Here is a 27,297-nt window from a genome sequence, read left to right on the forward strand (position 1 = left end):
TCTGAACTTATCAATGAATATCTCCAGAAGACGTAGAACTCTCCCAGCTATTCTTGTAAACATTTTTGTCATCAGAAGCAGATGTTTCCTTCCTGGCAAGCATTTCCTTCTTCCGTTAGGACCTCCATCCCTCTCATTTTGCCCCTCCTCCCTCCCATTTGTATAAAAGGGCGTATGGGATTCTCCACAGACTTACAGGAGGGACACCAGAGCTCTTTCCTGCACTTCCCAGTAAGAGTTTGCCAGCAACTCATTGAAAAACCAAGATGGTAAGTGGAATGCTTTGGGGACGGTTGCCACACAACTTTTTCTTTAATCTAGATTATGTTTAAATGGTGGAAAGGGAGATTTGTGGTGTGGAGAGGGGATATGCAAAGGAATTCAGAATTATGAGGATTAAGTACCTCAGCTGCTGAGGCTTTCTCAGACTCCAGGCCTATCATACTCAGAGTAGATCCATTGAAATTGATGGACAAGACTAACTTTGGCACATTAATTTCAGTGTGTCTGCTCTGACTAAAATTTAGTCACATAGAATCCATTTTTAAACAGAACGAGAGGTTCTACATATAAATATATGATAGCACCATGTTGAACGATTTGTGTATGTGTGTGTCTGTTTTGCAGAAAATCCTCTTGAGCCTGACTGCCTTGTCTCTGACACTTGCCTTGTGTCAGGGATACTGCATGTTTAGCCTGCATGAAGTAGAGATTAAAGATGGTAAGTAAACAGCAACGTAATGTTGATAAGCAACCTATTCATGGCCAAATAATTTAATGTTTGAAAAATGTGTTCCTGACTAGATATGGGGGGGAAATGCACCCCATTCATATTTTAGCATACACCTACCAAATCTGCTCTTGCAGAACCGGAACACAGACCAAAATGCAGCTACCTTTAAAATCTACACTTCTTAAATTTTAAATGTATGGGATTTCTCTCCCTAGGTCAGCCGGTGATGCCCACTGAGTGTACCGATCTCAATGATGGGAGCAAGCATGCATTCGGAACTCAGTGGAATACAGCGAATTGCATGGAATGCACATGTAGTGAAAGTGAAATGCGGTGTTGTTCCAGGTAGGCCAAACAACCAGAATGGCACTGGGTCTATTAATCTCTTTCAAATTATTTTGCCCCGTTCTCTCTGAAAGACCTTCTGCTCAACAAACATTCATGGACGGAATTAGCTGAAAACGGGTGATCCAATTAATCTATACATCTGAAGATAGGTTGCATAAAATTGAGCATGCCTAGAGTGCCTTTCCAATCATCCAATCACCAGGCGTTCGCTGCATGGAAGCTTGGACTTTGGGATCTCCCTGAGTCCCAGATCCTCTCATCCGGAGACCACCTAGGAGTTGGTGCTGGGGAGAGGGACCCCGATGCGCCCAGTGGAAGAGGACCCCTCCTCTTTCCTGCACCTTCCTGTCTCCTTCTGTCTCCCTCCTGGCTGGCCTCTTGGTTTCGCACCAACATTTTGCTACACCCTTTTTTGTGCATGGATGCTGCCCTCAACCACTGCAAACATAGTGGGGGGTGGAGGGTCATCGTACAGCAACATGCAATGGCATATTGTGCAAGACATGTCCTTTGTGCATTCAGCTTGGGTTCCCCAGGAGAAATTGGCCTCAGGGCAAATGTTTTCCAAGGGCTTGGTTTTCCCTGGATGGAGCAAACATCTTGCAAAACTGCTCTTCTGCCAGGCAGTTCCAATCATTCTTGGCATGTTCATGTTCTTGGCACTCCTCTACAAGATCTCCATAAGCTCAGGGAAACCTTAGTTTACACATTGTTCTTCTTCTTTTTAGGTACGGTGGTACTGTTTATGCTCCGGGATGTAAAGCAGTGCTAAATCCAAACACATGTGAATATGAGCTCTATAAACTGGATGATCCCTCCAAACCCTGTTCCTCAGCTTTACAAATCCCACCCAAATTGCTTTCATGAAAGAGAATCTGAATAAAGCAGTCATATGTGCATTTCGGTGTCTTTCTGTTGTCTTTGCTTGATATCACTACTTGCAGAATTTGGTACATATCATAATGAAAGTGATGGACATGCCTATCTCAGCTATCAGCAGCTTTTTAGATTCTAATGGATTGTTGTTGTTGTTTAGTCATTTAGTCATGTCCGTCTCTTCGTGACCCCATTGGACCAGAGCACACCAGGCAATGGATTATTAAATATTGCTTAATTTGATATGTTGTTTATTTTAAAGTTATTGTGACATTTTTGTATTGGATCAGATGGTTATTATTAATGTTTGAAATTTTATTCTGTTTTTGTGTCTGTTGGGAGCAGCCCAGAGTAGCTTGGGCAACCCAGCCAGATGGGTGGGGAATAATAATAATAATAATAATAATAATAGGCAAAGTTGATGTAGTGACTAAATGGCCCATCACAAAGTCATCTGTGGCTCCCATCCTTGTTACGTCTACTCAGAAGTAAGTCCCATTGAATTCAGTTGTGCTAACTCCCAGGGAAGTGCAGGTGTGGATTTATAGTTCTTTGAGGCCCTCTTCCTTCACTTAAACAAATATGATTATGTCGACATTGGGGGGGGGGGTGAGTCGACAACAATAATATTTCTGGGTTTGCTCTGTGATTCCCCTCCCCAAACAACTTGGGAACAATTCCTGCTGGAGGAAAAGGTGGTGCTATGCTTCTGAAATACATGTCCTCCCCTCCCCCCAAAAAATTGGGAACTATGGGGGGAAATATGGTGACACTGCTGATCATGATGATCTTGATGATATTTTTTTACTGCCTCCCAAGGCAACTTGGGAATTATCTGGGGAAAGTTTGTAACAATTCTGATGCCTCCACACTGGGAACCCCCTTCCCCATACAAGGGGGGGGGGCGACTTGGAAGATTCAGGGAATAGATCAAGACGATTTAATTTCTGATAATGATTATACTAGCGCATCTGCACTGCCCCCAACAACAATGGCTTGGGAACAATTAGGTAAAAGTGGATCATGGATGGGGCTGATGATGCCTCTGAACTAGGTGGCTTCCTGCAACAGCTTTGCAACAACCTCTGCTGTGCAGCAGGCAGCAGAAACAAAAAAGCATTGCCATCTCCTCCCCTTGCTCTCATATTCCACTGAGGCGCCTCTCAAGTAGCTGCCTGCTTCATATGTCTGCAGGCAAGTAAAGAAACTCGGCAGCCATGGGTTGACCTCCCTATTTCTTTCTCCAACCTACCCCGGCATTTTCAAAAAGTCCCTCAAGGAGCAACACAAGGAACAGGCAATTCCTGCACTGCTCTGCATCCCAACACACATTTTTAAATAAAAAAAGGAGCTGCTTGCCTGCAGCTCCATGTGGCTGGCAGGCAGCAATGCAAAACTAGCAAGTGGGTGGATTCTGCCCTTCTTCCTCCAGCACTACATATACACACACTTTCAAACAAAAAAACAGAACCCACTCCTCCATGTCCAAAGCAGCTGCCTAGCAAAGGAAGGAGGGGGGAATCAGACCCAGACATGTCTGCTCCCTCCTTTTCAAAAAGACTCCCCCCACCCACAATAAAATGTTTCCCTCCACATTTTCCATAAGCCCTTCCATGGGTGGCAAAGTAAAGGGAAGGTTGGCGGGTGTGACACTTTTGAGCTCTTATGCTTTTTCAAAGGCCCTTTCATGGGCAGCCAAAGCAGAGGTGGTGAACAGCACTTCCCCCACCCCTAACAGCACCCACAAAGTCCCTCTCTGTTTTAGTCCCACAGCATCTGCCATAGAATCATAGAATCATAGAGTTGGAAGAGACCACAAGGGCCATTGAGTCCAACCCCCTGCCAAGCAGGAAACACCATCAGAGCACTCCTGACATATGGTTGTCAAGCCTCTGCTTAAAGACCTCCAAAGAAGGAGACTCCACCACACTCCTTGGCAGCAAATTCCACTGTCGAAGAGCTCTTACTGTCAGGAAGTTCTTCCTAATGTTTAGGTGGAATATTCTTTCTTGTAGTTTGGATCCATTGCTCCGTGTCCGCTTCTCTGGAGCAGCAGAAAACAACCTTTCTCCCTCCTCTATGTGACATCCTTTTATATATTTGAACATGGCTATCATATCATCCCTTAACTTCCTCTTCTCCAGGCTAAACATGCCCAGCTCCCTTAGCCTTTCCTCATAAGGCATCATTTCCAGGCCTTTGACCATTTTGGTTGCCCTCCTCTGGACACGTTCCAGTTTGTCAGTGTCCTTCTTGAACTGTGGTGCCCAGAACTGGACACAGTACTCCAGGTGAGGTCTGACCAGAGCAGAATACAGTGGCACTATTACTACCCTTGATCTAGATGCTATACTCCTATTGATGCAGCCCAGAATTGCATTGGCTTTTTTAGCTGCCGCGTCACACTGTTGGCTCATGTCAAGTTTGTGGTCAACCAAGACTCCTAGATCCTTTTCGCATGTACTGCTCTCAAGCCAGGTGTCACCCATCTTGTATTTGTGCCTTGCCAAGGCAAGGGCTTCCCTCCAGAAAGGAGTGGAGCAGCAGAGCCAGTTGTAGCTGGAAGTGGGTTCTCTGTGCTGTGCTCTGTGCTGCAGAACCAGAAGAAGCATTAGACTGCCCCCTCTCTTTTGCGTTGGGTTATCAGCCCTCAGTTTAGATGGTTGCCTGCACATTATTTGTCAAAATAATTTGTTTCTATGCTAGAGACTTCCTTTTGTTAAAAAGAAAGCTCATCATACAGGCCCAGGCTAGCATAGGTTCAGGTGCAATTACTCTAACTGCACCATTAGAAATTGGGCCCTAGTAGGATGTTGGGAGGGAGGCGGGTGGCGCTGTGGATTAAACCACAGAGCCCAGGACTTGCCAATCAGAAGGTCAGTGGTTCGAATCCCCATGACGGGGTGAGCTCCCGTTGCTCAGTCCCTGCTCCTGCCAACCTAGCAGTTCGAAAGCACGTCAAAGTGCAAGTAGATAAATAGGTACCACTTCAGCGGGAAGACCATGCACTGCTGGCCACATGACCAGGAAGCTGTATGCTGGCTCCCTCAGCCAATACAGTGAGATGAGCACGGCAATCCCAGAGTCGGTCACGACTGGACCTAATGGTCAGGGGTCCCTTTACCTTTAGGATGTTGGGGGCTCCTATTCCTTGGTGTCCAAAGAACTCACCAATCACAATTCTGACTTGGCTGAAACCCTTGACAGACAGGAGTGGCCAGGCCGGCTCATTTGACAGATGTTTCTTAGAACATGCACATTGTGCTTCATAACTTTCTTCCTAGGAGGGTTAGAGACTCGCCTTTTAACATTTATTTTTATTATATTTGTATACTGCCCTCCACCCAAAGATCTCAGGGCGGTTGACAGCATAAAAACACAAAGTAAAAACACAAAATACCTACTAAAAACAGGAGGAGAAAAAGAAAAGGGAAAAGGCAACTCCCTCTCCCACCCCCTGGACCTCTTGGGAAGGAGGCAGATGAAGAAGGGCCTCAGAAGAGGATTGTAGGGTCCGGGCAGTGCCAGGCTTTGGGGGATCAGATCCCCCCACGGTGGCAGCCAAGAGACAGAGAAAGGATGAAAGTTCTGACCAAGCCATTTATTCAATAATTCACAAAGTGTGACCAAGGAACGCAGTCTTCCCTAAATAAAGGCATTGCTCCGAGTCCGCTCCCCTCCAGGTCTCCCCTATTCTGCGCCACTCCTGCATCGGCTGATTTGAGCTGTCTGCCTCTGCGCTCTCTGTTCTGCTCCCCTCGATGCCCACCTGGCCCCGGAAGGGGGGCTGGCCAGGAATCCTTTCCAAGGACACGGAGTCTGTCAGCTGTCTCTCCCCTGGTGCTGCTGCTGCTTCGGCTCTTCCTCTCCCAATATTTCCCAGCTTCTGCCCTCTGCAGCCTCTCGGTTAAGCCCTTCTGCAAACCACTGTTCTTCATTGGCTTCCCGACAGATATGCTATTTCCACTAATATATCCATTTTTAAGCACCTTTTTACCCACTTCATGTATTTTGGTAAACAATGGTTAGTTGGTGAACTGCATCACAAAATTTGGATTACTGAATTTCCAGAGATGCATCTGTTTTGGTTCTCATATTATTTTGGAAAGTGCAAATTTGATAAATTTGGCTTTCAGTATGAACTTAAGTGTACCCCCCCCCAATCCCTAATCAAGACCGGTTTCTTCTAATGTGCAGCCAAGCACATTTCGTGCAGTGTGTGTGTTTGAAATGTTGTGTAGAATGAAACACATTTTTACACAGCCGGGCCTGGTGCACACCCAGCCCAAGATTCCCCAAGCAAATTTTCCTCAGGCAAACGTTAAAATCCAAGGCCCCTCCAAGGCATGTTTCTAAGCTTTCAACACACATCCCTGTCCTTTCACATACGGGAATCTAAATAAATCAGTTATTTGTGTGTGTCTCTTATCTTTTATTGAATATTTATTATCATGGATAAAAACAGGTACCATATTTTTTGCTCTATAAGACTCACTTTTTCCCTCCTAAAAAGTAAAAGGAAATGTGTGTGCATCTTATGGAGCGAATGCAGGCTGCACAGCTATCCCAGAAGCCAGAACAGCAAGAGGGATCGCTGCTTTCGCTGCGCAGCGATCCCTCTTGCTGCTCTGGCTTCTGAGATTCAGAATATTTTTTTTTTCTTGTTTTCCTCCTACAAAAACTAGGTCCGTCTTATTGTCTTAAGCTTTCAACACACATCCCTGTCCTTTCACATATGGGAATCATGGATAAAAACAAGTACCGTATTTTTTGCTCTATAAGACTCACTTTTTCCCTCCTAAAAAGTAAGGGGAAATGTGTGTGCATCTTATGGAACCTCCTGCTGTTCTGGCTTCTGAGATTCAGAATATTTTTTTTCTTGTTTTCCTCCTCCAAAAACTAGGTCCGTCTTATGGTCTGGTGCATCGTATAGAGCGAAAAATATGGTATATTCCACTGTGACCAAAAAACTACCCCCATTCTCACCAGAAGGTGGGCAGGAGCAGGGACCGAGCAACGGGAGCTCACCCCGTCGCGGGGATTCAAACCAATGACCTTCCGATCGGCATGCCCAAGGCTCACTGGTTTACACCACAGCGCTGCCCACATACATCTCCCAAAATATTGCTGAGGAATTCACTTCCCTGGGGCTTCAGGGAAGTGGCGTTTTCTTCCTCAGCGCAGCCATAGTCTGGTCTTGGGGGTCCATGTTTCCCTCCCTGCGTGGCCGTTGGTGCCTCTCCCTTCTTGCTAAAAAGCCCCTGACCGCAAGGTTGCTAAAGATGCCTTATGATTGAAGCATGGCAAGATCTTCTTTTCTTGCTAGAACCCCCTGGCCATAAGGTTGCTAAAGATACTCAGTTTCTTCAGAAACATGCAACAACTTGTTTTTCTTACTAAAAAGTCCCTAACCTCACAATTTCTAAAGAAACAATACCTTATAGAATGTTTAGCCTAGCTGCTATAGTCCTTTATCCTTGTGACCTCCATAATAAATTTAAAAAGCATGTTTTATTTTGTGAAAGCAATCTGAAAAGACAACCTATATATATTTCTCACAGCCAAGGAGGAATTTTTCCTGCAGATAAATGGGCTGGTCCACTGGCTTTAGCTTGTCTCACAGCAAATGTCACAACTATGGCAGATGACTGACTCCAGAGGCAGAGCAGTGACTGGTAGTGAATGAAAGCCCCCTCCTAATTTCATGTGCCTGTATCATGTCACCTCTTACTTGCCTTCTCTCTAGGGTAAGAAATCCCAAATGCTGCAATCTTTCCTTGGGGGAGTTGCTCCACCCCCTTGCTCATTTTGCTGGCCTTTTTTGACAGTATCCTTCTTGAAGTGAGGCTGTAAAGACAAATATCTAGAGCCATATCTCTTGCAGAACTCAACACTATCCTAGTCTAATAACATTTAACATGATTTTCCTGTTCTGGGTTCTGGTTCTGGTCTGAACTTATCAATGAATATCTCCAGAAGACGTAGAACTCTCCCAGCTATTCTTGTAAACATTTTTGTCAGCAGAAGCAAATATTTCCTTCTGATGCAAGCATTTCCTTCCCTCTTAGGACCTCCATCCTTCTCACTTTGCCCCTCCTCCTTCCCATTTGTATAAAAGGGGGTATAGGATTCTCCACAGGAGGGACACCAGAGCTCTTTCCTGCACCTCCCAGTAAGAGTTTGCCAGCAATTCATTGAAAAACCAAGATGGTAAGTGGAATGCTTTGGGGACGGTTGGCACACAACTTTTTCTTTAATCTAGATTATGTTTAAATGATGGAAAGGGAGATTTGTGGTGTGGAAAGGGGATATGCAAAGGAATTCAGAATTATGAGGATTATGTACCTCAGCTGCTGAGGCTTCCTCAGACTCTAGGCCTATCATACTCACAGTAGATCCATTGAAGTTGATGGACAAGACTAACTTTGGCACATTAATTTCAGTGGCTCTACTCTGACTAAAATTTAGTCACATAGAATCCATTTTTAAACAGAACGAAAGGTTCTACATATAAATATATGATAGCACCATGTTGAACGATTTCTGTATGTGTGTGTCTGTTTTGCAGAAAATCCTCTTGAGCCTGACTGCCTTGTCTCTGACACTTGCCTTGTGTCAGGGATTCTGCGAGTTCAGCGAGCACAAAGCAGAGATTAAAGATGGTAAGTAAACAGCAACGTAATGTTGATAAGCAACCTATTCATGGCCAAATAATTATTTAATGTTTGAAAAATGTGTTCCTGACTAGATATGATGGGGAAATGCACCCCATTCATATTTTAGCATACACCTACCAAATCTGCTCTTGCAGAACCAGAACACAGACCAAAATGCAGCTACCTTTAAAATCTACACTTCTCTGGATGTTGTGATGCTGCTCAGAGTCTAAAATGACCTAACGCTGCTCCGGTCTCATCTTCTCATTGATGAGTCCCTGCTTAAGCTCTTTCTTTTATTATGTATTTTGTGTTTCTTATATTGTATTTTTAGGTTGTGAACTGCCCTGAGGATTATATAAAAATAGTAATAATAATAATAACTGATAGAAATTGAAACGGCCAGATCCACAGGGCACCCCATTCACTCCCACCCTGTTTTAAGCTTGGAACCACCGTCTGCAGACGCAAGCAGGAGACTGCGTGGCCGCAGTATAAGCAAGACAGACATCCAGGAGTTGGACAAGTGGAAAATTTGCAGTCACTGTGCTTCTCTTGCGCAGTCTTTGCATTGTGCTGCGCAGCAACATCTGATTGCATTGATGTTAAATGTATAGGATTTCTCTCCCTAGGTAAGCCGGTGCTGCCCACTGACTGTACTGATTCCTATGATGGGAGCAAGCATGCATTTGGCTCTAAGTGGAATACAGCGAATTGCATGGAATGCACATGTAGTGAAAGTGGAATGGAGTGTTGTTCCAGGTAGGCCAAACAACCAGAATGGCACTGGGTCTATTAATCTCTTTCAAATTATTTTGCCCCGTTCTCTCTGAAAGACCTTCTGCTCAATAAACATTCATGGATGGAATTAGCTGAAGACGGGTGTCCCAATTAATCTTTACATCTGAAGATATGTTGCATAAAATTGAGCATGTCCAGAGTGCCTTTCCAAACATCTGATCACCAGGCATTCGCTTCATGGAAGCTTGGACTTTGGGATCTCCCTGAGCCCCAGATCCTCTCATCCAGAGACCACCTAGGAGTTGGTGCTGGGGAGAGGGACCCCGATGCACCCAATGGAAGAGGACCCCTCCTCTTTCCTGCACCTTCCTGTCTCCTTCTGTCTCCCTCGTGGCTGGCCTCTTGGTTTCGCACCAACATTTTGCTACACCCATTTTTGTGCATGGGTGCTGCCCTCAATCACCGCAAACATATGGGGGGGGTGTGGAGGGTCATGGTACAGCAACATGCAATGGCATATTGTGCAAGACATGTCCTTTGTGCATTCAGCTTGGGTTCCCCAGGTGAATTTGGCCTCAGGGCAAATGTTTTCCAAGGGCTTGGTTTTCCCTGGATGGAGCAAACATCTTGCAAAACTGCTTTTCTGCCAGGCAGTTCCAATCATTCTTGGCATGTCCTAAGTGAGCAGGAGAAAGGATCACTCTTCTACAAGATCTCCATAAGCTCAGAGAAACCTTAGTTTACACATTCTTCTTCTTCTTTTTAGGTACGGTGGTACTGTTGAAGTTGAGGGATGTAAAGCAGTGGTAAATCCAAACACATGTGAATATGAGTTCTATAAACTGGACGATCCCTCCAAACCCTGTTTCTGAGCTTTACAAATCCCACCCAAATTGCTTTCATGAAAGAGAATCTGAATAAAGCAGTCATTTGTGCATTTCGGTGTCTTTCTGTTGTCTTTGCTTGATATCACTCCTTGCAGAATTTGGTACATATCATAATGATAGTGATGGACATGCCTATCTTAGCTATCAGCAGCTTTTTAGATTCTAATGGATTGTTGTTGTTGTTTAGTCATTTAGTCATGTCCGTCTCTTCGTGACCCCATTGGACCAGAGCACACCAGGCAATGGATTATTAAATATTGCTTAATTTGATATGTTGTTTATTTTAAAGTTATTGTGACATTTTTGTATTGGATCAGATGGTTATTATTAATGTTTGACATTTTATTCTGTTTTTGTGTCTGTTGGGAGCAGCCCAGAGTAGCTTGGGCAACCCAGCCAGATGGGTGGGGAATAATAATAATAATAATAATAATAATAGGCAAAGTTGATGTAGTGACTAAATGGCCCATCACAAAGTCATCTGTGGCTCCCATCCTTGTTACGTCTACTCAGAAGTAAGTCCCATTGAATTCAGTTGTGCTAACTCCCAGGGAAGTGCAGGTGTGGATTTATAGTTCTTTGAGGCCCTCTTCCTTCACTTAAACAAATATGATTTTGTCGACATGGGGGGGGGGTGAGTCGACAACAATAATATTCCTGGGTTTGCACTCTGATTCCCCTCGCCAAACAATTGGGGAACACTTCCTGCTGGAGGAAAAGGTGGTGCTATGCTTCTGAAATACATGTCCTCCCCTCCCCCCAAAAAATTGGGAACTATGGGGGGAAATATGGTGACAATGCTGATGATGATGATCTTGATGATACTTTTTTACTGCCTCCCAAGGCAACTTGGGAATTATCTGGGGGAAGTTTATAACAATTCTGATGCCTCCACACTGGGAACCCCCTTCCCCATACAAGGGGGGGGGCGACTTGGAAGATTCAGGGAATAGATCAAGACGATTTAATTTCTGATAATGATTATACTAGCGCATCTGCACTGCCCCCAACAACAATGGCTTGGGAACAATTAGGTAAAAGTGGATCATGGATGGGGCTGATGATGCCTCTGAACTAGGTGGCTTCCTGCAACAGCTTTGCAACAACCTCTGCTGTGCAGCAGGCAGCAGAAACAAAAAAGCATTGCCATCTCCTCCCCTCTCTCTCATTTTCCACTGAGGCGCCTCTCAAGTAGCTGCCTGCTTCGTATGTCTGCAGGCAAGAAAAGAAACTCGGCAGCCATGGGTTGACCTCCCTATTTCTTCCTCCAACCCACCCCGGCATTTTCAAAAAGTCCCTCAAGGAGCAACACAAGGAACAGGCAATTCCTGCACTGCTCTGCATCCCAACACACACTTTTTAAATAAAAAAAGGAGCTGCTTGCCTGCAGCTCCATGTGGCTGGCAGGCAGCAATGCAAAACTAGCAAGTGGGTGGATTCTGCCCTTCTTCCTCCAGCACTACATATACACACACTTTCAAACAAAAAACAGAACCCACTCCTCCATGGCCAAAGCAGCTGCCTAACAAAGGAAGGAGGGGGGAATCAGACCCTGACACGTCTGCTCCCTCCTTTTCAAAAAGACTTCCCCCACCCACAATAAAATGTTTCCCTCCACATTTTCCATAAGCCCTTCCATGGGTGGCAAAGTAAAGGGAAGGTTGGCGGGTGTGACACTTTTGAGCTCTTATGCTTTTTCAAAGGCCCTTTCATGGGCAGCCAAAGCAGAGGTGGTGAACAGCACTTCCCCCACCCCTAACAGCACCCACAAAGTCCCTCTCTGTTTTAGTCCCACAGCATCTGCCATAGAATCATAGAATCATAGAGTTGGAAGAGACCACAAGGGCCATCGAGTCCAACCCCCTGCCAAGCAGGAAACACCATCAGAGCACTCCTGACATATGGTTGTCAAGCCTCTGCTTAAAGACCTCCAAAGAAGGAGATTCCACCACACTCCTTGGCAGCAAATTCCACTGTCGAACAGCTCTTACTGTCAGGAAGTTCTTCCTAATGTTTAGGTGGAATCTTCTTTCTTGTAGTTTGGATCCATTGCTCCGTGTCCGCTTCTCTGGAGCAGCAGAAAACAACCTTTCTCCCTCCTCCATGTGACATCCTTTTATATATTTGAACATGGCTATCATATCACCCCTTAACCTCCTCTTCTCCAGGCTAAACATGCCCAGCTCCCTTAGCCGTTCCTCATAAGGCATCGTTTCCAGGCCTTTGACCATTTTGGTTGCCCTCCTCTGGACACGTTCCAGTTTGTCAGTGTCCTTCTTGAACTGTGGTGCCCAGAACTGGACACAGTACTCCAGGTGAGGTCTGACCAGAGCAGAATACAGTGGCACTATTACTTCCCTTGATCTAGATGCTATACTCCTATTGATGCAGCCCAGAATTGCATTGGCTTTTTCAGCTGCCGCGTCACACTGTTGGCTCATGTCAAGTTTGTGGTCAACCAAGACTCCTAGATCCTTTTCGCATGTACTGCTCTCAAGCCAGGTGTCACCCATCTTGTATTTGTGCCTTGCCAAGGCAAGGGCTTCCCTCCAGAAAGGAGTGGAGGAAGGAACAGCAGAGCCAGTTGTAGCTGGAAGTGGGTGCTCTGTGCTGCAGAACCAGAAGAAGCATGAGACTCCCCCCTCTCTTTGCGTTGGGTTATCAGCCCTCAGTTTAGATGGTTGCCTGCACATTATTTGTCAAAATAATTTGTTTCTAGAAGGGCTAGAGACTTCCTTTTGTTAAAAAGAAAGCTCATCATACAGGCCCAGGCTAGCATAGGTTCAGGTGCAATTACTCTAACTGCACCATTAGAAATTGGGCCCTAGTAGGATGTTGGGAGGGAGGCGGGTGGCGCTGTGGATTAAACCACAGAGCCTAGGACTTGCCAATCAGAAGGTCAGTGGTTCGAATCCCCATGACGGAGTGAGCTCCCGTTGCTCAGTCCCTGCTCCTGCCAACCTAGCAGTTCGAAAGCACGTCAAAGTGCAAGTAGATAGATAGGTACCACTTCAGCGGGAAGACCATGCACTGCTGGCCACATGACCAGGAAGCTGTATGCCGGCTCCCTCAGCCAATAAAGTGAGATGAGCACGGCAATCCCAGAGTCGGTCACAACTGGACCTAATGGTCAGGGGTCCCTTTACCTTTAGGATGTTGGGGGCTCCTATTCCTTGGTGTCCAAAGAACTCACCAATCCCTATTCTGACTTGGCTGAAACCCTTGACAGACAGGAGTGGCCAGGCCGGCTCATTTAACAGAAGTTGCTTAGAACATGCACATTGTGATTCATAACTTTCTTCCTAGGAGGGTTAGAGACTCACCTTTTAACATTTATTTTTATTATATTTGTATACTGCCCTCCACCCAAAGATCTCAGGGCAGTTGACAGCATAAAAACACAAAGTAAAAACACAAAATACCTACTAAAAACAGGAGGAGAAAAAGAAAAGGGAAAAGGCAACTCCCTCTCCCACCCCCTGGACCTCTTGGGAAGGAGGCAGATGAAGAAGGGCCTCAGAAGAGGATTGTAGGGTCCGGGGAGTGCCAGGCTTTGGGGATCAGATCCCCCCACGGTGGCAGCCAAGAGGCAGAGAAAGGATGAAAGTTCTGACCAAGCAATTTATTGAATAATTCACAAAGCGTGACCAAGGAACGCAGTCTTCCCTAAATAAAGGCATTGCTCTGAGTGAAGTCCGCTCCCCTCCAGGTCTCCCCTATTCTACGCCACTCCTGCATCGGCTGATTTGAGCTGTCTGCCTCTGCGCTCTCTGTTCTGCTCCCCTCGATGCCCACCTGGCCCCGGAAGGGGAGCTGGCCAGGAATCCTTTCCAAGGACACGGAGTCTGTCAGCTGTCTCCCCCCTGGTGCTGCTGCTTCTTCGGCTCTTCCTCTCCCAATATTTCCCAGCTTCTGCCCTCTGCAGCCTCTCATCTATGCCCTTCTGCAAACCACTGTTCTTCATTGGCTTTCGCTGCGCAGCGATCCCTCTTGCTGTTCTGGCTTCTGAGATTCAGAATATTTTTTTTCTTGTTTTCCTCCTCCAAAAACTAGGTCTGTCTTATGGTCTGGTGCGTCATATAGAGCGAAAAATACGGAATATTCCACTGTGACCAAAAAACTACCCCCATTCTCACCAGAAAACGCAGGCAAGGCACCTGAGGCCCACAACTCACTTGGGTCAGCTGAGATTAAGGCCACATGAGCAGCATCCATTGAAAGCACTCTCACAGTCACTTTCACAGTCATGGTGTCCCCCAAATCATCTTGGGAAGGATGTGAAGGGTGCTGAGGGTGCGCTAGTCCCTTCTCCAGACTTGCCTGGGAAGGGAGATTGATGGTTAAACTACTCTGGAAGTGTAGCTCGCTGAGAGGAATTGACACTACTTGTCAAAAGGTAAAGGACCCCTGACAGTTAAGTCCAGTGGCGAATGACTCTGGCTTTACTGGCCGAGGGAGCTGACGTTTCTCCACAAACAGTTTTTCCGGGTCATGAGGCCAGCATGACAAAGCCACTTCTGGGGAAACCAGAGTGGTGCATGGAAATGCCGTTTACCTTCCCACTGGAGCGATACCTATTTATCTACTTGCACATTGACGTGCTTTTGAACTGCTAGGTGGGCGGGAGCAGGGACCAAGCAACAGGAGCTCACCCCATCGCGGGGATTCGAACCACTGACCTTCCGATCGGCAAGCCCAAGGCTCACTGGCTTACACCACAGCGCTACCCATGTACATCTCCCAAAATATTGCTGAGGAATTCACTTAACTGGGGCTCCAGGGAAGTGGCGTTTTCTGCCTCGGCGCAGCTGTAGTCTGGTCCTGGGGGTCCATGTTTTCCTCCCTGCGTGGCCCTTGGTGCCTCTCCCTTCTTGCTAAAAAGCCCCTGACCGCAAGGTTGCTAAAGATGCCTTATGATTGAAGCATGGCAAGATCTTCTTTTCTTGCTAGAACCCCCTGGCCATAAGGTTGCTAAAGATACTCAGTTTCTTCAGAAACATGCAACAACTTGTTTTTCTTACTAAAAAGTCCCTAACCTCGTGATTTCTAAAGAAACAACACCCTATAGAATGTTTAGCCATAGCTATTTTGAAATAGCAATAGGAACCTATGCCCTAACTGCTTTAGTCCTTTAGCCTTGTGACCCCCATAATAAATTTAAAAAGCATGTTTTATTTTGTGAAAGCAATCTGAAAAGACCACCTATATATATTTCTCACAGGCAAGGAGGAATTTTTCCTGCAGATAAATGGGCCGGTCCACTGGCTTTAGCTTGTCTCAGAGCAAATGTCACAACTATGGCAGATGACTGACTCCAGAGGCAGAACAGTGACTGGTAGTGGATGAAAGCCCTCTCCTAATTTCATGTGCCTGTATCATGTCACCTCTTACTTGCCTTTTCTCTAGGGTAAGAAACCCCAAATGCTGCAATCTTTCCTTGGGGGAGTTGCTCCACCCCCTTGCTCATTTTGCTGGCCTTTTTTGACAGTATCCTTCTTGAGGTGAGGCTGTAAAGACAAATATCTAGAGCCATATCTCTTGCAGAACTCAACACTATCCTAGTCTAATAACATTTAACATGATTTTCCTGTTCTGGGTTCTGGTTCTGGTTTGCACTTATCAATGAATATCTCCAGAAGATGTAGAACTCTCCCAGCTATTCTTGTAAACATTTATGTCATCAGAAGCAAATGTTTCCTTCCTGGCAAGCATTTCCTTCCTCCGTTAGGACCTCCATCCCTCTCATTTTGCCCCTCCTCCCTCCCATTTGTATAAAAGGGCATATGGGATTCTCCACAGACTTACAGGAGGGACACCACAGCTCTTTCCTGCACTTCCCAGTAAGAGTTTGCCAGCAACTCATTGAAAAACCAAGATGGTAAGTGGAATGCTTTGGGGACGGTTGGTACATAATTTTTTCTTTAATCTAGATTATGTTTAAATGGTGGAAAGGGAGATTTGTGGTGTGGAGAGGGGATATGCAAAGGAATTCAGAATTATGAGGATTATGTACCTCAGCTGCTGAGGCTTTCTCAGACTCCAGGCCTATCATACTCAGAGTAGATCCATTGAAATTGATGGACAAGACTAACTTTGGCACATTAATTTCAGTAGCTCTACTCTGACTAAAATTTAGTCACATAGAATCCATTTTTAAAAAGAACGAGAGGTTCTACATAAAAATATATGATAGCATCATGTTGAACAATTTGTGTATGTGTGTGTCTGTTTTGCAGAAAATCCTCTTGAGCCTGACTGCCTTGTCTCTGACACTTGCCTTGTGTCAGGGATTCTGCGCGTTCAGCGAGCACAAAGTAGAGATTAAAGATGGTAAGTAAACAGCAACGTAATGTTGATAAGCAACCTATTCATGGCCAAATAATTATTTAATGTTTGAAAAATGTGTTCCTGACTAGATATGAGGGGAAAATGCACCCCATTCATATTTTAGCATACACCTACCAAATCTGCTCTTGCAGAACCGGAACACAGACCAAAATGCAGCTACCTTTAAAATCTACACTTCTTAAATGTTAAATGTATGGGATTTCTCTCCCTAGGTCAGCCGGTGCTGCCCACTGAGTGTACCGATCTCAATGATGGGAGCAAGCATGCATTCGGAACTCAGTGGAATACAGCGAATTGCATGGAATGCACATGTAGTGAAAGTGAAATGCGGTGCTGTTCCAGGTAGGCCAAATAACCAGAATGGCACTGGGTCTATTAATCTCTTTCAAATTATTTTGCTCAGTTCTCTCTGAAAGACCTTCTGCTCAATAAATATTCATGGATGGAATTAGCTGAAGATGGGTGTCCCAATTAATCTTTACATCTGAAGATATGTTGCATAAAATTGAGCATGCCTAGAGTGCCTTTCCAATCATCCAATCACCAGGCGTTCGCTGCGTTGAAGCTTGGACTTTGGGATCTCCCTGAGTCCCAGATCCTCTCATCCGGAGACCACCTTGGAGTTGGTGCTGGGGAGAGGGACCCCGATGCGCCCAATGGAAGAGGACCCCTCCTCTTTCCTGCACCTTCCTGTCTCTTTCTGTCTCACTCCTGGCTGGCCTCTTGGTTTTGCACCAACATTTTCCTTCACCCTTTTTTGTGCATGGGTGCTGCCCTCAACCACTGCAAACATATGAGGGGAGGGTCATGGTACAGCAACATGCAATGGCATATTGTGCAGACATGTCCTTTGTGCATTCAGCTTGGGTTCCCCAGGAGAAATTGGCCTCAGGGCAAATGTTTTCCAAGCGCTTGGTTTTCCCTGGATGGAGCAAACATCTTGCAAAACTGCTTTTCTGCCAGGCAGTTCCAATCATTCTTGGCGTGTCCATGTTCTTGGCACTCCTCTACAAGATCTCCATAAGCTCAGGGAAACCTTAGTTTACACATTGTTCTTCTTCTTTTTAGGTATGGTGGGACTGTTTATGCTCCGGGATGTAAAGCAGTGCTAAATCGAAACACATGTGAATATGAGCTCTATAAACTGGATGATCCCTCCAAACCCTGTTTCTGAGCTTTACAAATCCCACCCAAATTCCTTTCATGTAAGAGAATCTGAATAAATCAGTCATATGTGCATTTCGGTGTCTTTCTGTTGTCTTTGCTTGATATCACTCCTTGCAGAATTTGGTACATATCATAATGATAGTGATGGACATGCCTATCTCAGCTATCAGCAGCTTTTTAGATTCTAATGGATTGTTGTTGTTGTTTAGTCATTTAGTCATGTCCGTCTCTTCGTGACCCCATTGGACCAGAGCACACCAGGCAATGGATTATTAAATATTGCTTAATTTGATATGTTGTTTATTTTAAAGTTATTGTGACTTTTTTGTATTGCATCAGATGGTTATTATTAATGTTTGACATTTTATTCTGTTTTTGTGTGTGTTGGGAGCAGCCCAGAGTAGCTGGGGCAACCCAGCCAGATGGGTGGGGAATAAGAATAAGAATAAGAATAAGAATAATAGGCAAAGTTAATGTAGTGACTAAATGGCCCATCACAAAGCCATCTGTGGCTCCCATCCTTGTTACGTCTACTCAGAAGTAAGTCCCATTGAATTCAGTTGTGCTAACTCCCAGGGAAGTGCAGGTGTGGATTTATAGTTCTTTGAGGCCCTCTTCCTTCACTTAAACAAATATGATTATGTCGACATGGGGGGGGGGTGAGTCGACAACAATAATATTTCTGGGTTTGCACTCTGATTCCCCTCCCCAAACAATTGGGGAACAATTCCTGCTGGAGGAAAAGGTGGTGCTATGCTTCTGAAATACATGCCCTCCCCTCCCCCCAAAAAATTGGGAACTATGGGGGGAAATATGGTGACAATGCTGCTGATGATGATCTTGATGATACTTTTTTACTGCCTCCCAAGGGAACTTGGGAATTATCTGGGGGAAGTTTATAACAATTCTGATGCCTCCACACTGGGAACCCCCTTCCCCATACAAGGGGGGGGGCGACTTGGAAGATTCAGGGAATAGATCAAGACGATATAATTTCTGATAATGATTATACTAGCGCATCTGCACTGCCCCCAACAACAATGGCTTGGGAACAATTAGGTAAAAGTGGATCATGGATGGGGCTGATGATGCCTCTGAACTAGGTGGCCTCCTGCAACAGCTTTGCAACAACCTCTGCTGTGCAACAGGCAGCAGGAATAAAATAGCATTGCCATCTCCTCCCCTCTCTCTCATTTTCCACTGAGGCGCCTCTCAAGTAGCTGCCTGCTTCATATGTCTGCAGGCAAGAAAAGAAACTCGGCAGCCATGGGTTGACCTCCCTATTTCTTCCTCCAACCCACCCCGGCATTTTCAAAAAGTCCCTCAAGGAGCAACACAAGGAACAGGCAATTCCTGCACTGCTCTGCATCCCAACACACACTTTTTAAATAAAAAAAGGAGCTGCTTGCCTGTAGCTCCATGTGGCTGGCAGGCAGCAATGCAAAACTAGCAAGTGGGTGGATTCTGCCCTTCTTCCTCCAGCACTACATATACACACACTTTCAAACAAAAAACAGAACCCGCTCCTCCATGGCCAAAGCAGCTGCCTAGCAAAGGAAGGAGGGGGGAATCAGACCCTGACATGTCTGCTCCCTCCTTTTCAAAAAGACTTCCCCCACCCACAATAAAATGTTTCCCTCCACATTTTCCATAAGCCCTTCCATGGGTGGCAAAGTAAAGGGAAGGTTGGCGGGTGTGACACTTTTGAGCTCTCATGCTTTTTCAAAGGCCCTTTCATGGGCAGCCAAAGCAGAGGTGATGAACAGCACTTCCCGTACCCCTAACAGCACCCACAAAGTCCCTCTCTGTTTTAGTCCCACAGCATCTGCCATAGAATCATAGAATCATAGAGTTGGAAGAGACCACAAGGGCCATCGAGTCCAACCCCCCGCCAAGCAGGAAACACCATCAGAGCACTCCTGACATATGGTTGTCAAGCCTCTGCTTAAAGACCTCCAAAGAAGGAGACTCCACCACACTCCTTGGCAGCAAATTCCACTGTCGAACAGCTCATACTGTCAGGAAGTTCTTCCCAATGCTTAGGTGGAATCTTCTTTCTTGTAGTTTGGATCCATTGCTCCGTGTCCGCTTCTCTGGCGCAGCAGAAAACAACCTTTCTCCCTCCTCTATGTGACATCCCTTTATATATTTGAACATGGCTATCATATCACCCCTTAACTTCCTCTTCTCCAGGCTAAACATGCCCAGCTCCCTTAGCCGTTCCTCATAAGGCATCGTTTCCAGGCCTTTGACCATTTTGGTTGCCCTCCTCTGGACACGTTCCAGTTTGTCAGTGTCCTTCTTGAACTGTGGTGCCCAGAACTGGACACAGTACTCCAGGTGAGGTCTGACCAGAGCAGAATACAGTGGCATTATTACTTCCCTTGATCTAGATGCTATACTCCTATTGATGCAGCCCAGAATTGCATTGGCTTTTTTAGCTGCCGCGTCACACTGTTGGCTCATGTCAAGTTTGTGGTCAACCAAGACTCCTAGATCCTTTTCACATGTACTGCTCTCAGGCCAGGTGTCACCCATCTTGTATTTGTGCCTTCCCAAGGCAAGGGCTTCCCTCCGGAAAGGAGTGAAGGAAGGAACAGCAGAGCCAGTTGTAGCTGGAAGTGGGTGCTCTGTGCTGCAGAACCAGAAGAAGCATGAGACTCCCCCCTCTCTTTGCGTTGGGTTATCAGCCCTCAGTTTAGATGGTTGCCTGCACATTATTTGTCAAAATAATTTGTTTCTAAAGGGCTAGAGACTTCCTTTTGTTAAAAAGAAAGCTCATCATACAGGCCCAGGCTAGCATAGGTTCAGGTGCAATTACTCTAACTGCACCATTAGAAATTGGGCCCTATTAGGATGTTGGGAGGGAGGCGGGTGGCGCTGTGGATTAAACCACAGAGCCCAGGACTTGCCAATCAGAAGGTTGGCGGTTCGAATCCCAGCGACGGGGTGAGCTCCCGTTGCTCAGTCCCTGCTCCTGCCAACCTAGCAGTTCGAAAGCACGTCAAAGTGCAAGTAGATAAATAGGTACCACTTCAGCGGGAAGACCATGCACTGCTGGCCACATGACCCGGAAGCTGTATGCCAGCTCCCTCAGCCAATAAAGTGAGATGAGCACGGCAATCCCAGAGTCGGTCACAACTGGACCTAATGGTCAGGGGTCCCTTTACCTTTAGGATGTTGGGGGCTCCTATTCCTTGGTGTCCAAAGAACTCACCAATCCCTATTCTGACTTGGCTGAAACCCTTGACAGACAGGGCCAGGCTGGCTCACTTAACAGAAGTTGCTTAGAACATGCACATTGTGATTCATAACTTTCTTCCTAGGAGGGTTAGAGACTCACCTTTTAACATTTATTTTTATTATATTTGTATACTGCCCTCCACCCAAAGATCTCAGGGCGGTTGGCAGCATAAAAACACAAAGTAAAAACACAAAATACCTACTAAAAACAGGAGGAGAAAAAGAAAAGGGAAAAGGCAACTCCCTCTCCCACCCCCTGGACCTCTTGGGAAGGAGGCAGATGAAGAAGGGCCTCAGAAGAGGATTGTAGGGTCCGGGGAGTGCCAGGCTTTGGGGGATCAGATCCCCCCACGGTGGCAGCCAAGAGGCAGAGAAAGGATGAAAGTCCTGACCAAGCAATTTATTCAATAATTCACAAAGCGTGACCAAGGAACGCAGTCTTCCCTAAATTAAGGGATTGCCCCTCCCCTCCAGGTCTCCCCTATTCTACGCCACTCCTGCATCGGCTGATTTGAGCTGTCTGCCTCTGCGCTCTCTGTTCTGCCACCCTCGATGCCCACCTGGCCCCGGAAGGGGGGCTGGCCAGGAATCCTTTCCAAGGACACGGAGTCTGTCAGCTGTCTCCCCCCTGGTGCTGCTGCTTCTTCGGCTCTTCCTCTCCCAATATTTCCCAGCTTCTGCCCTCTGCAGCCTCTCGGGTTATGCCCTTCTGCAAACCACTGTTCTTCATTGGCTTCCCGACAGATATGCTATTTCCACTAATATATCCATTTTTAAGCACCTTTTTACCCACTTCATGTATTTTGGTAAACAATGGTTAGTTGGTGAACTGCATCACAAAATTTGGATAACTGAATTTCCAGAGATGCCTCTGTTTTGGTTCTCATATTATTTTGGAAAGTGCAAATTTGATAAATTTGGCTTTCAGTATGAACTTAAGTGAACCCCCCCCCCCATCCCTAATCAAGACCGGTTTCTTCTAATGTGCAGCCAAGCACATTTCGTGCAGTGTGTGTGTTTGAAATGTTGTGTAGAATGAAACACATTTTTACACCCAGCCCAAGATTCCCCAAGCAAATTTGCCTCAGGCAAACCCAGGTATGATTTCCAAAACCTTCATTTCCCCGGGATCCAGCAAAGCATTTCCAAGATAGATGAAGGCTGTGGAAGAAAACACCTTGGCGACTTTAGATCAAGCTTGGCCTGCATGTTCAGCTCCTTCTTAGATTCGATGATTCTGCAGGTGCTGATGGATGCAAAGGGGAGTTAGACTAAAAAACATGGGAATATAAGTACATTAAAATCCAAGGCCACTCCAAGGCATGTTTCTAAGCTTTCAACACACACCCCTGTCCTTTCACATACGGGAATCTAAATAAATCAGTTATTTGTGTGCGTCTCTTATCTTTTATAGAATATTTATTATCATGGATAAAAACAAGTACCGTATTTTTTGCTCTATAAGACTCACTTTTTCCCTCCTAAAAAGTAAGGGGAAATGCTGTTCTGGCTTCTGAGATTCAGAATATTTTTTTTCTTGTTTTCCTCCTACAAAAACTAGGTCCGTCTTATGGTCTGGTGCGTTGTATAGAGCGAAAAATACGGTATATTCCACTGTGACCAAAAAACTACCCCCATTCTCACCAGAAAATGCAGGCAAGGCACCTCAGGCCCACAACTCACTTGGGTCGGCTGAGATTAAGGCCACATGAGCAGCATCCATTGAAAGCACTCTCACAGTCACTTTCCCAGTCATGGTGTCCCCAAATCATCTTGGGAAGGATGTGAAGGGTGCTGAGGGGTGCCCTAGTCCCTTCTCCAGACTTGCCTGGGAAGAGGGATTGATGGTTAAACTACTCTGGAAGTGTAGCTCGCTGAGAGGAATTGATACATCACCCAAAATATTGCTGAGGAATTCACTTCCCTGGGGCTCCAGGGAAGTGGTGTTTTCTGCCTCAGCGCAGCCGTAATCTGGTCCTGGGGGGCCATGTTTCCCTCCCTGTGTGACCGTTGGCGCCTCTCTCTTCTTGCTAGAAAGCCCCTGACCGCAAGGTTGCTAAAGATGCCCTTTAATTGAAGAATGAACAAACACAAATTTCTTCAGAAACATGCAACATGTTTTTTTTACTAAAAAGTCCCTAGCCTCACAATTTCTAAAGAAACAACAACCTAAAGAATGTTTAGCCACAGCTATTTTGAAATAGCAACCTACACCCTAGATGCTATAGTCCTATAGCCTTCAGCCCTTCATAATTAATAAAAAAGCATGTTTTATTTTGCGAAAGCAATCTGAAAAGATAACCTATATATATTTCTCACAGCCAGGGAGGAATTTTTCCTGCAGATAAATGGGCTTTTGCTTGTCTCAGAGCAAATGTCACAACTTTGGCAGATGACAGACCGCAGAGGCAGAACAGTGACTGGTAGTGGATGAAAGCCCTCTCCTAATTTCATGTGCCTGCATCATGTCACCTCTTCCTTGCCTTTTCTCTAGGGTAAGAAATCCCAAATGCTGCAATCTTTCCTTGGGGGAGTTGCTCCACCCCCTTGTTCATTTTGCTTGCAATCTTTTCTTCCTGGTAAGCATTTTCTTGGCCAGTTTGCTGGCCTTTTTTGACAGTGTCCTTCTTGAGGTGAGGCCCTGGAGACAAATATCTAGAGCCATATCTCTTGCAGAACTCAACACTATCCTGGTCTAATAACGTTTAACCTGATTTTCTTGTTCCCGGTTCTGGTTCTGAACTGCACTTATCAATGAATATCTCCTCTCCCAGCTGTTCTTGTAAACATTTATGTCAGCAGAAGCAAATATTTTCTTCGGCCAGTTAGGACCTCCATCCCTCTCATTTTGCCCCTCCTCCTTCCCATTTGTATAAAAGGGGCTATGGGATTCTCCACAGACTTACAGGAGGGACACCAGAGCTCTTTCCTGCACGCCCCAGTAAGAGTTTGCCAGCAACTCATTGAAAAACCAAGATGGTAAGTGGAATGCTTTGGCACACAACTTTTTCTTTAATCTAGATTAGGTTTAAATGGTGGAAAGGGGGATTTGAGGTGTGGAGAGGCGGTGTGCAAAGGCATTCAGAATTATGAGGATTAAGTACCTCACTTGCTGAGGCTTTCTCAGACTCCAGGCTTATCTGAAGTCATATCCACCCTTACGTTTCCTCTGCTCTTTCCAGGCACATTCTGTGCTTTGCAGCAGGGGTAGGCAACCTAAGGCCTGGGGCAGGATGCAGCCCAATCGCCTTCTCAATCCGGCCCGCGTACAGTCCAGGAGTCAACCTAAGACGGGATGCGGCCCAATGGCCTTCTCAATCCGACCCGCGGACGGTCTGGGAATCAATGTGTATTTACATGAGTAGAATGTGTCCTTTTATTTAAAATGCATCTCTGGGTTATTTGTAGGGCATAGTAATTTGTTCATATTTCTCCCCAAAATATAGTCCAGCCCACCACATGCTCTGAAGAACGGTGGGCTGACCCACGGCTGGAAAAGGTTGCTGACCCTGCTCTATAGCTTTAGAGGTCACATTTGATGATCAAATCCAAAGCCGGGATTTCTTTTGTAATTCTGGAACCGTCCCTCTTAAAAATCCCTCCTAAGTATAAAATGACCCAACTCAGCTACTCAAGTGTAGAAGCTTAATATAGAGGGATTTTTAGAAAGGCCTAGGGTTGAATCCAGTGCGAATCATACCCAGAGTAGATCCATTGAAATTGATGGACAAGACTAACTTTGGCACATTAATTTCAGTAGGTCTGCTCTGACTAAAATTTAGTCACATAGAATCCATTTTTAACAGAACGAGAGGTTCTACATATAAATATATGATAGCACCATGTTGAACGATTTGTGTATGTGTGTGTCTGTTTTGCAGAAAATCCTCTTGAGCCTGACTGCCTTGTCTCTGACACTTGCCTTGTGTCAGGGATACTGCACAATCAGCAAGCACAAAGCAGAGATTAAAGATGGTAAGTAAACAGAAACATAATGTTGATAAGCAACCTATTCATGGCCAAATAATTTTTTTATGTTTGGGAAATATGTCCCTGACTAGAGATTTTTTAGCATACACCTACCAAATCTGCTCTTGCAGAACCAGAACACAGACCAAAAGGCAGCTACCTTTAAAATCTACACTTCTCCGGATGTTGTGATGCTGCTTAAATAGTAATAATAATAACTGAAAGAAATTGAAACGGCCAGATTCCCCATCCACAGGGCACCCCATTCACTCCCACCCTGTTTTAAGCTTGGAACCACCGTCTGCAGACACAAGCAGGAGACTTCTTGGCCGCAGTATAAGCAAGACAGACGTCCAGGGTCACTACCTTTCTGGTCAGCAACCAGGACATGCAAGAATAAAGGTGGCAAAGCTTCCCACTCCACTCCATGTCAGGAAACGCTTTACTATTACATTTTCACGTATCAGGCTGCTGTCAGAAGCACAGGAGGAGCTGGACAAGTGGAAAAGTTGCAGTCACTGTGCTTCTCTTGCGCAGTCTCTGCATTGTGCTGAGCAGCAGCTTCTTACTGCATGAGCTGTTTGGGGGCTGATATTAAATTTCTCTCCCTAGGTAAACCGGTGCTGCCCACTGAGTGTACCGATCTCAATGATGGCAGCAAGCATCCATTCGGCTCCAAGTGGAATACAGCAAATTGCATGAAATGCAGATGTAGTGAAAGGGGAATGCAGTGCTGCTCCAGGTAGGCCAAATACCCAAAATGGCACTGGGTCTATTAATCTCTTTCAAATTATTTTGCCCTGTTCTCTCTGGAAGATCTTCTGCTCAATTAAAATTCATGGACGGAATTAGCTGAAGACGGGTGTCCCAATTAATCTATACATCTGAAGAGGGGTTGCATAAAATTGTTGCCTGCATTTCCTTGAACCAAACAGTGAATTGATTGATTAATTCAGATATTTATAGACTTTATAGAAAGCAGAGTCACGAAATTTGATCTGGAACAAGCACTGAGCATGTCCAGAGTGCCTTTCCAATCATCCAGACCAGGCATTCGCTGTGTGGAAGCTTGGACTTTGGGATCTCCCTGAGTCCCAGATCCTCTCATCCAGAGACCACCTAGGAGTTGGTGCTGGGGAGAGGGACCCCGATGCACCCAGTGGAAGTGGACCCCTCCTCTTTCCTGCACCTTCCTGTCTCCTTCTGTCTCCCTCCTGGCTGGCCTCTTGGTTTCGCACCAACATTTTGCTACACACTTTTTTGTTCATGGGTGCTGCCCTCAACCACCGCAAACATATTGGGGGGGGGGGGAGAATCATCGTACAGCAACATGCAATGGCTCTACAAGATCTGCATAAGCTCAGGGAAACCTTAGTTTACACATTGTTCTTTTTCTTTTTAGGTACGGTGGTACTGCTGAAGTTGAGGGATGTAAAGCAGTGGTAAATCCAAACACATGTAAATATGAGTTCTATAAACTGGACGATCCCTCCAAACCCTGTTCCTGAGCTTTACAAATCCCACCCAAATTGCTTTCATGAAAGAGAATCTGAATAAATCAGTCATATGTGCATTTCGGTGTGTATCTGTTGTCTTTACTTGATATCACTACTTGCAGAATTTGGTACATATCATGATGATGATGATGATGATGATGATGATGATAAAATTTATTTATATCCCGCCCTCCCCAGCCGGAGCCGGGCTGAGGGCGGCTAACAACAATAAAACAGTACAACACTCTAAAATCATTCATTATAAAATTAAGTCAAATCAAACCAATGGCAATCATTGGGCCAGAGCTCTGCGAAGATTGCCAAAGGAGGAAGTCAAGTCAGGTTGTGCCCTGGCCAAAGGCCTGGTTGAACAGCTCTGTCTTGCAGGTCCTGCGGAAAGATGTCAAGTCCCGCGGGGCCCTAGTCTCTTGTGACAGTGCATTCCACCAGCTTGGAGCCACAGCCGAAAAAGCCCTGGCTCTAGTTGAGGCCAGCCTAACCTCTCTGTGGCCTGGGACCTTCAAGATGTTTTTATTTGAAGACCATAAGTTTCTCTGTGGGACATACCAGGAGAGGCGGTCCCATAGCTACGAGGGTCCTAGGCCATATAGGGCTTTAAAGGTTAAAACCAGCACCTTAAACCTGATCCTGTACTCCACCGGGAGCCAGTGCAGCTGATATAGCACCAGGTGAATGTGATCTCGCAGCGAGGACCCTGTAAGGAGTCTCACTGCGTCATTCTGCACCCGCTGGAGTTTCTGGGTCAGTCTCAAGGGCAGCCCCACGTAGAGCAAGTTACAACAATCCAGTCTGGAGGTGACCATCACTAAGGG

The 27,297-nt window shown here is 45.7% G+C and overlaps 1 long non-coding RNA gene across 2 annotated transcripts; it reads left to right on the plus strand.

Moving 5' to 3' along the window:
- The first annotated feature begins 246 nt into the window (after nt 1-246).
- On the plus strand, nt 247-26,541 carry LOC310683949. 2 transcript variants are annotated; one of them, XR_014514577.1, is made up of 4 exons: nt 247-269; nt 8,526-8,619; nt 16,802-16,931; nt 26,371-26,541. It is a non-coding gene; the product is annotated as an uncharacterized lncRNA (long non-coding RNA). The 2 variants fall into 2 exon arrangements; XR_014514578.1 differs by lacking the exon at nt 247-269 and adding an exon at nt 8,152-8,167.
- The last annotated feature ends 756 nt before the right edge of the window (nt 26,542-27,297 follow it).

The sequence above is a fragment of the Podarcis tiliguerta genome (assembly GCF_965153285.1).
Source record: "Podarcis tiliguerta genome assembly, chromosome: 8".
Classification (NCBI taxonomy): domain Eukaryota; kingdom Metazoa; phylum Chordata; class Lepidosauria; order Squamata; family Lacertidae; genus Podarcis; species Podarcis tiliguerta.